The sequence below is a fragment of the Ursus maritimus genome, unplaced genomic scaffold (genome assembly GCF_017311325.1).
Source record: "Ursus maritimus isolate PB19 unplaced genomic scaffold, ASM1731132v1 scaffold_28, whole genome shotgun sequence".
Taxonomy (NCBI): Eukaryota; Metazoa; Chordata; class Mammalia; order Carnivora; family Ursidae; genus Ursus; species Ursus maritimus.
In genome coordinates, this window is record NW_024425341.1 from 19,498,474 (window position 1) to 19,508,596 (window position 10,123).

General features: G+C 44.2%; 1 pseudogene; it reads left to right on the forward strand.

Moving 5' to 3' along the window:
• Positions 1 to 8,421: 8,421 nt before the first annotated feature.
• Positions 8,422 to 10,123, forward strand: part of LOC121105625 — a 2,993-nt pseudogene continuing 1,291 nt past the window's right edge.

The window sequence follows — 10,123 nt, forward strand, 5'->3', positions numbered from 1 at the left end:
AAAGGGTGGTTCAACATTCACCAAATCAACATGATACATCACATCAATAACAGAAAGGATAAAAACCACACGATCATCTCAACAGATGCAGAATAAGCATTGGACAAAGTACAACACCCATTCACGATTAAAGCTCTCAACAGAGTAGGTTTAGAGGGAACGTATCTCAACGTAATAAAGGCTACGTATGAACAACTCACAGCTGATATCATCCTCAATGGGGAAAACCAGAGCTTTTCCCCTAAGGTCAGGAACAAGACAAGGATGTCTACTCTCACCACTTTTATTCAACGTAGTACTGGAAGTCCTAACCGTAGCAATCAAACAATAAAGAGAAATAAAAGGCATCCAAGTTGGTAAAGAAGATGTAAAACTCTATTTGCAGATGATACGATGCTATACATAGAAACTCCAAAGACTCCACCAAAAAAACCTACTAGAACTGATAAATGAATCCAGGAAATTCCAGGATAAAAAAATCAATGCTCAGGAATCCACTGCATTTCTATACACTAATACGCTAATAATGAAGTAGTAGAAAGAGAAATTAAGAAAACAATCCCATTTACAATTGCACCAAAAAAGAATAAAATACCTAGGAATAAACTTAACCAAGATGGTGAAAGACTTGTGCTCTGAAAAGTATAAAACACTGTTGAAAGAAATTGAAAACAAAACAAATGGAAAGAGATTCCAGGCTCATGGACTGGGAAAACCAATATTATTAAAATGTCTATACTACCCGAAGCAATCTATAGATTTAACACAAATCCCTACCAAAATACCAAAAGCATTTTTCACAGAACTAGAGATTTGTATGGAACCACAAAAACAAACAAACAAACAAAACAAAAAAAACCCAAAAAACCCTGAATAGCCAAAGCAATCTTGAAGAACAGTAAAAGTGGAGGTATCACAATCCCAGATTTCAAGTTATATTACAAAGCTGTAGTAATCAAAACAGTACGGTAATGGTACAAAAATAGACACATAGATTAATGGAACAGAATAGAGAGCCCAGAAATAAACACATACTCTCATGGTCAATTAATCTATGACAAAGGGGATAAGAATATGCAATAGGAAATAGTCTCTTCAACAAAAGGTGCTGGGAAAACTGGACAGCCACTTGCAAAAGAAGAAAACAGGACCACTCTCTTACACCACACACAAAAATAAACTCCAAATGGATTATGGACTTAAATGTGAGACCTGAAACCATAAAAATCCTATAAGAGAGCATAAGCAGTAATTTCTCTGACATTAGCAATAGCAATGTTTTCCTAGTTACATCTCCTAAGGAAAAGGAAAGAAAACCAAATATAAACTATTGGGACTATATCAAAATAAAAAGCTTTTGCACAGCAAAGGAAACAATCAGCAAAACAAAGAGACAGCCTTCTGAGTGGGAGAAGATATTTGCAAACGACATAGCCAATCATGGGTTAGTATCCAAAATATAAAGAATTTCTATAAACTCAACACCCAAAAAATAATTAATCTAATTAAAAAACAGGCAGAAGACATGAACAGATATTTTACCAAGGACATGCAGATGGCCAACAGACACATGAAAAGATGCTCAACATCACTCATCACCAGGGAAATGCAAATCTAAACTACAATGAGATATGACCTCACACCGGTCAGAATGGCTAAAATCAGAAACACAAGAAACAACAAGTGTTGGCGAGGATGTGGAGCAGAAGGACCCCTTGGGCACTGTTGGTGGGAATGCAAACTGGTGCAGCCACTGTGAAGGGTCCTCAAAAAATTAAAAATACAACTACTCTATAATCCAGTAATCCTGCTACTGGGTGTTTACCCAAAGAACATGAAAACATGAATTCAAAAATATATATGCACTCCTATGTTTATTGCAGCATTATTTACAATAGCCAAATTATGGAAGCAACCCTTGTCCATCGATAGATGGATAAAAAAGATGCTGGATAGATACAATGGAATATTAGCCATAAAAAACAAGGAGATCTTGCCATTTATAATAACATGGATGGATCTACAGGGAATAATGCTAAGTGCAGTCAGAGAAAGACAAATACCATATGATTTTACTCAGAGAAAGACAAATACCATATGATTTTACTCAGATGTGGAATTTAAGAAACAAAACAAAGGAAAAAAGAGGCTAACAAAAAACCAGACTCTTAACCAGAGAGAACAAAGTGATGGTTATCAGAGGGGAGGCGGGACAGAGAGATGGGTGAAATAGGGGATGGGGATTAAGAGTAAGTACACTGACCATGACGAGCACAGAGTACAGAATTGTCGAATCACTATATTATACACCGGGAACTAACATAACCCTGTATGCTAACTCTACGGGAATTTTTAAAAATTGGATTCCAAACTTGTCTCTAGGCTCAGCCTCTGAATACTTTGGTAGAAAGGGATAAGCCTAACCTTACTATTTGGAAACCAGGAGTGACACAGCCTTTGAGACGCTAAAGAAACGTCTCACAAAGGATAAAATGGTAAATATCGTGCTGGGTACGCTACCACAACTGCCTTTGAAGTCACTGAGGCAAAACACCCGTACCTTTGGCCATTTCAGCCCAACAGGCTGAGTTATATGCCTGTGCCCGCACTTCAGCTTCGTTTTAGCCAAGGGTAAAACCGCACACATCTATACCGATAGTCGGTATGCCTTTGGGGCAGCCCATGATTTTGGAACAGTACGGAAGCAATGAGGTCTCTTTACATCCAATGGGGATAAGATTCAAAATGTCTCCTTTGTCCAAAGTGCAGCAGATGTCATACTTTTGCCGGCAGCTCTAGCTGTTACTAAGGTGCCTGGGCATTCAAGACTCAACTCCCTGGAGGCCAAAGGAAACCACTCTGCTGATACTTCTGCCCAATATGCTGCTCTCAAGGACACCAATAGCCAAACCTCTGTCATCCTCCAAAGGGAATTCTTTCAAATGATAATTGGGAAAAATTGACCAGAGATGCCCAACAATTGGACCCAGAAAAGGAGAAATGCTATTGGAAATCTAATAACTGTTGCTTCGAAAAAAAGAGAGAAGTCTAATTTGGACCAAATGACAATCCAGTCCTACCAGAAATTCTAAAATTCCCACTACTTACAATTGTACATGCATTAAATCATTGGTCTCCTGACAAAATGATAGCATCCGTGAGCCAATATTGGTGGATAAATATTAAGAAGACTACAAAAGCGTCTACCTTGTCCCACTTGTCCAAAATATAATTCTGGGAAACCTGTCCATACTGCCTGTGGGTATTTTAAATTGCCCAATGGACCATTCGAGTTTTGTTTGGCAAATGGATTTCATGCAACTTCCCCCTTCTCATGGACACAAGTATGTTTTAGTCATGGTTTGCAGGTTTTCTCACTGGACCAAAGCTTTCCCTTGTTTAGTCAGGCCAATTCTGTTAGAAAAAATTATCCCTACCCGGGGAACTCCTCTTGAACTGCATAGTGACTGGGGAACCCGGTTCCCTGGCCAGGTGCTCCAACAAGTCTGCACCGTTTGGCCGGTTTTACAACATTTCCATTGTGCATATCATCTTCAGTTCTCGGGGTTGGTCGAACATAATCACTGCACCATTAACACTCAATTGGCAATATATGCCGAGACCCTCCCAAGACCTTGGCCAATGGCATTGCCACTGATCCTTCTAAATCTCCGACCCACCCACTTTGGAACTTATAAACTCTCACCATTTAGATAGTCACAGGACGTCCATTGCACTTGGCTCCTGCCTCTTTCGACCCAGAGTTGATAAAAGAGATATACTTCAGTACCATAAAGGTCTAGATGCTTCTATTAAAAACCACCACGCTTTGGTAGAGCAGTCTTCACAGGGCACTCCCAGGAGACAATGATCGTAAGCATTGCACCTTGCAACTTGATTTTGTCTATTGGAAAAGACACCTCCAGAAAGACTGTCTTCAACTTCTCGGGAGAGGTCCTCATCAGGTACTGCTCACCAACCCCTGGCCACCAAACTCCAGAGGATAACCTCTTGGATCCATGGGACACATCTAAGGAAAGCACCAAGCCCTGACAGGGCCCACACACCATCTGGTGACCCTAAATGTAAAGGTTTCCTGGAACTGAAACAGACAAGAGCTGGGGAGGGACAGCTTTCCCAAGATGTCCAGACCAGCCTGTATACCTTTCTCTGTGATTCTTCTATTTCTTTTGTGGAAAGAAAATGCCCTTTATCCGCATTTCCCAATCTCTCGCAAAAAGGGGGAAACTTCAGGGGATCCTGGGTGGCTGAGCCGGTTGTCTGCCTTTGGCTCAGGTCATGATCTCGGGGTCCTGGGATCAAGCCAGTGCATCGGGCTCCCTGCTCAGCGGGGAGTCTACTTCTTCCTCTCCCTCTGCTCCTTCCCCTGCTCCTTCTCTCTCTCACTCTGTCAAATGAATAAATAAAATCTTGAAAAAAAAAAAGCAGGGAGGGGACCTCTTCTGATTATAACGTTTTCAAAAATAGCCTCATTATGATCCCGTGAGCATTTCTGAAGGGTTAGAAGGTTCAGAATTCACACAACTCTTCCTTTTACTTGAACTATTAACGGGCTCTGGATCCTTATCCAAATCCATCATTTCTGAATTTACAACTTTACAATCCTATGTGTGATCAATAATGGTCTGTAAGCAGCTCTTTTGAAATAATGATACGGTTTTACAATGTCTTTGAAGTTTTGCTATTCTTGGAAAAAAATTCATTAACTTTTGCTTTGTGTTTGTACGTGTGCTGTATCTTTCTAAATGTGCTCGCTTATTCCGTTCCATGCTTCTGCCTCACAGCCACTGCAAGAGGAGACTTCCAGGAGGCACTGGTGAACCCAGGTTTGCCTTCACAGGGAGAAGGCTTTCCTCGGAGTCTAAGTAAGTGCCAATAAAGATTCTCAACTGGCTACTTTCAGACCTAGGGTCCTGGTTCAGAACCAATGTACAGTTTGCAATTGCCGTGTTGCTTTTGATTCTAGTTTATCAATCTTTTGCAGCAAGGATGTGCCCAATAAAGTGATGCTGGCTCAGTGCCCACAATCTGGGGAAGACACAGGCGTCCGAGGGCAAGTGCCTGAGCAGCTCTCCCTTCTAACCCTCCCTGTTACCCAAATGTGGCTTCAGTGGTTTCCAACTGCTATGCACTCCCCTCCCATGTGAGAGAGGACAGCCAGGAAAGGTCCTTCCTGACACTGAGAGCTAAAGCCACAAATTATAAAGAAATTGACTGTTGATCAGCATCGCTTGCAAGGAAAGATCTTGACCAGAAAGGGGAAACATGAACATCAGTAATGGGAAACCCCACTAAAATGGAGTTGGGAGGTTTCCGCAAGGGAACTTTCATACTCTACCGCTTGTAGTCAATTGCAGACCCAACAGGAGGTGGACTTGACCTCGCAAGTGGATACTACTGTACTACTCCAGCCAGAGAAAGAGATGCTTTTCTCATCCCCCAGGCAACAGCTCAGCCAATGAGAAGCCACCACACTTGGCGCTCCCAGCTTACTCCAATGGACTTTGAGTTCATAACGGCCTTCCCAACTGACCCCTCTCCTCCTTAAAGAAGCGTGCCTCTCCTTTGTTCCCCAGACTTGCCTCGAGATTTGTGTCAGCTTGTTTGTCCTGGACCGCAATTCTCTTTTATTCCCAAATAAACCCATCTTTTGCTGGTAAAATAACTGGCCATTTATACTTTAAGGTCAACAACACTATTAAGTGGAACTTTTGTCCCCCTCCTTATATATTGTTTCCACTAACTTTTCATTGGTTTTGATCTTCGTTGTTCATATTGCTGTTTTCTCTGAATTTGTGAGGACTTTGGGCCATCCACTCATTTTAGAGACTCAAGCAAGCAGGGATTTGTTGTTGAATGTTGGCTTCATGGAAGACAGCAGCCTTCTCCCTGAGGGACTTCCCTGGATGGCTGGAGTTTCCCCCAGTGCCCTTCAGTTCCTCTAGAAAAGAACATGGGAGCTGAATGTGGGAAGGAGGTTGAGGAAGCATCATTCAGGGTGTGAATTTTCCTTCTTTATCTTCCGGGTCTAAGCTGGGCCTGCTGTCCTTGAATTCACATACCCCTGAGTGTAAGCATCCGGATTCCTGTAGGGTAACAGGGTGAAGACGGTTTTAATCCACTGTCTTTTCTTGCCTCTGGCCTCCCACCCGTGTTCACAGATCATAATGCCTCAGCACGGAGCACCTGCTTCCATCCATTTACACCCGCAGGCTCTTGCTCTGCACTTCCTGTTAAGTCAGTCACCAACTTTCGTACTCCCGGTCTTCTTAGTATTTGAAGAATTTTTCCCAAATGTGGGAGATAAACATATTTGGCCATTTTATTTTTAAGTGGAAACCCCAAATTAATCTTGGTCACCCTTAAACGTGGGGATAGTTGTTCAATGAAGAAAATCAACTCACTAGGTCTATGCCTTTTTTTACCACTAGATGGTGCTGTCACATCTAAAGAGGAGACGCAGGACCCATGCCCTCCGCTTCAGGGGAAGCTGGATGGATCTGTTGTTCTTTAAGACTACTCTCATTTGGACAAAAAATATGCTCTTAGATAAGGCCATGGTGTTTTTAAAGAACTTTTCTATTAAAAATATCCTCCATATTACAAGGGGAACACTTTTTAATCATAGTCTTGGAAGCCTGAAAGACGTGTAAAGATTGTAACTGGTCACTGCTAGATGTGAAGTCCTAGAGGTGTTCTTAACACCCAAGTTCAGTTCTCTCATGTATGAAATGGCAAAATAACTATGTCAGAAGGTGGAAGAAGGTCAGCAGTGTATCCTCAATCCTGAGAAGGCATTTTTATACAAAAAACAAGCAAGCCACTCCCTACGGTTTATTCAGAATAACTTCCTGGCAGGTGGGATCCAGCAGAGATCCGCCCCAGAGTCAGTGTCCGCCCACCTGGACCTCAACCTGCAGCTTTTATGAAGTGAGGGGCAATGATGCGTCACAGGGTAGTTATCTAAAGTCGTGTCATGTGAGACAGAGAATCTCTGCTAATTACCTAAAGTGGCACCATCTGTGTGCGAGAGGGGAGAACAAGATGGAGGGCCCAAGATGGAGTCGGTGTTGTCAGCACTCCTACATTCTGCCCCCAACATCTTTACCACCCGTATAATCTTTGTATGCCAATCTTCCATGAGGACCCTAGAGCCAGATATCGGGAGGGGATGTGCATCCCTGCCCCCCAGCAGCAATAAAGAGCAACATGAGTGACCTGAAGTGGTCCTTTCCTCAGACTTAATGGTTGTAGCAACTGTGAGCTTCACTGTAAGTGGGGGTCTGTGACAGGGAGACACTTCCTGAGGTGACAGAAAGGAACATCAGCAAGGTGAGGCTAGGGGCCATAAGACAAAGGTTTTACAGGCAAGAGATAGGACAAATCTCATTTTAGCACATAGCTGTTTGGTCTCCACGAGTCAACAACCCCTGGCTTTCACCATTCCTCATTCTTGAGGTATAGGGGTGATGACCTAGCTACTTTCTGCTGGAAAGGGGCACAGATCATGATCTGAGCAATGAAACGGGCTTGCATCCAATTGTAGATGTCCCCTAGTGCTAAGCTGAGCCCCACCCTTCGTAGAGCCAGTATTTTGGACCTCTCCTGGATCACCTGAGACGGCACCCGTTCCACATCTCATAACAAGGTACATTAGGTCAGTTAAGCAGTTGTCTCGTTTCAGGAGCTGGGCCTGCAGCTGGGTTTTCAAAGTCAGGCCTAGAGTCAGGCAAGCGATCGGGTAGAAAATGAGCCAGATTTGCAAAGAAACCAAAAGGCAGGATCCAGCTTGGTTTTATAAATAATAAACATTCAAGGACAACTAATCAGAACTAGAGTCTAACACCCACAAAGGTAGGTTACAGAAACAATTTTCTCCAAAGTCACCCCCACTTCTAGCAAAGGTAGTGAAACTAAGACTAAGCTGTTTGTAAAACAAGTCCAGTTTTAACAAACTTGGCCTATTTACATAAGGGCAGCAAGAACAGTAACTAGCCATTTAGATTATTTTAAATCGGCTTTGCTAGAGCTTTCCATAAGGAATTTCAGAGTGAGCCTTTAACAGCCGTTCAAGGCTAAGAGCCAAGCCAAATACTCGCCATCAGACTTGCCGGCAATATCTATAGGTTTGCATTACTTCCTGTCTTCTCGAGGTCTCCTCAAAATCTCCTGAGGTTCCTGAGCCTGCCAGGAAGGGACTTCCCTTACTCACCTGGTAAGGCCCCCAGGAACCCTGCACTCAAGTTACCAGGCCAATTTTTTTTTTTTCTTTTTGCGCCAAGGGGCTTCATTGGCTCCATAAAGTCAACCTTGGTTCCTCAAAGCTGTCTGGTCATATCTGAGTCTGTGCACGTCTCTCTCAAATACAGCATTTCAGTCAGAGCCTTGGGAACATAACCAATGTCTCCAGTGGTGTCAAAAGGAGAACAGATTCCTATTGAACTTATGCAAATAATGGTTGACTTCCCATTTTGTCCTTGCCACAAGCCCCGGCCAAACCCTCTGGATACGAACTCCTGTTCATAACTCACATCTGGCATTAATACCCCCCGGGGTGTATTTGTTTCACTACCATTTTTGCCATTAAGAAAGCCTCTTGTTTAGCACCCAAACCCTGTTGGCTTCCCTTAACCAAGGCATACAAAGGCTCCATAACTGTGCTAGAACAGGAATAAAAGGTCTCCAGTAATCCAATAAGCCAACAGGAGCTTGTCATTTCTTTACCGTTTTCGGGATTGGGAAGGCTTGCATTTTATCAGTGACCACCACCAGCATCACACCTTGGTCTTCCCCAGGAGGACACCCAGGAGCTTTACGGATGGACCCAGCCTTTGGATTCTGTAGGGATTTATCTCCCATGCTCACGGCTTTAAGTACGCCTAGAATGACTGCTTGAGACAGCAAGGATCAGTCATCCCAAGTCACGCAACCTGAATTCACCTGTTGTAGTTAGATCCAGGTCCTGCAGACCATCTACACCCAAAACATACTCCGGAATGGGCGAAAGCTGCGCTCGAAAACAGTGGGGAGGAAGCCTGACAACCTGTAGGCAAAGACTAGTTTGCCTGCTCTGGATCCTTTATCCGCCATAACCATCAACAGCTCTTGTTTCTCCCCCAAGCTTTGCGGGATTTCCCTAGATACGTGTGCCTGGCTCGTGTCTAGCAGAGCTAAGACAGGCTGTTCGTGGGACACCAATAAGTGGCTGATTCCACATGGGGGGGGGCCCTCTGGTTGCCCCCTATTGCTCACACTAGAGGGCAACGCTGGCCTAACCCCTCGTCTCTAGTAGTAGGGGGTACCCACCCCCTAAACTCCTCAGTGGAGGGGCATTCAGTGACCCGCGTGGCTTTTTTGAGCCTTCCTCCAAGGGAGAAAACTGCTTTGCCTTAGCCAAGGCTCTCAACAGGCTCAGCAGCGCTGAATCTGGTGCTTTAGATCTTCTCTGGTGGTGGTGGGAGGGAGCCAGATAATCTTAGATCTCACCACAATTGTTTACCAGAGAACTTGACAGGCCCCCTTTCCACCATTTTATCGTCGGCACAATCTTGTTTCCCCCTGTGACAATTCCCTCGGTCTTTCTCAGGTCAACCACCAGAGTGGCTCCTGTAGCAATGGGCCAGTTAACCCCAGGGGCAAGGATAGATACTCAAATCCCAGACATTGTCCCCAGGGCTGACTGTAAGGGACGACCTTTCGTACCAGAGCAAAGAAATTCTGTGTCTGGGCCTCTAAAACGGGGGGCAGAGATACGATGGTTCATTCCCAGTTCACCAAACATTTCTTGCAGTTCTTCCAGAGAGGTCCAGCCTAGCAGGGAGGGAACAACCCCCTTCCCTTCTGCAGGTTATCTTAACGACGGCATTTATCCAATCAACCCAATGAGCTAAGTGCCTACGATTCTCACCCATGCCTACGGTATACAGGCTTTTTTGAAAGTCAGGTTGAACAGTGATGGAGGCCATTTTTGGTATCTCAGACCCATTTAACATAATTCCATCTCCCCCAGGATCCCACAGTTGAAACCCCCAGCTGCCACTCTCAGCCCGTTGGCTTACAGTGGCTCAGCTCCACCAACGGCAACCCCCCCACATCCCCCCCC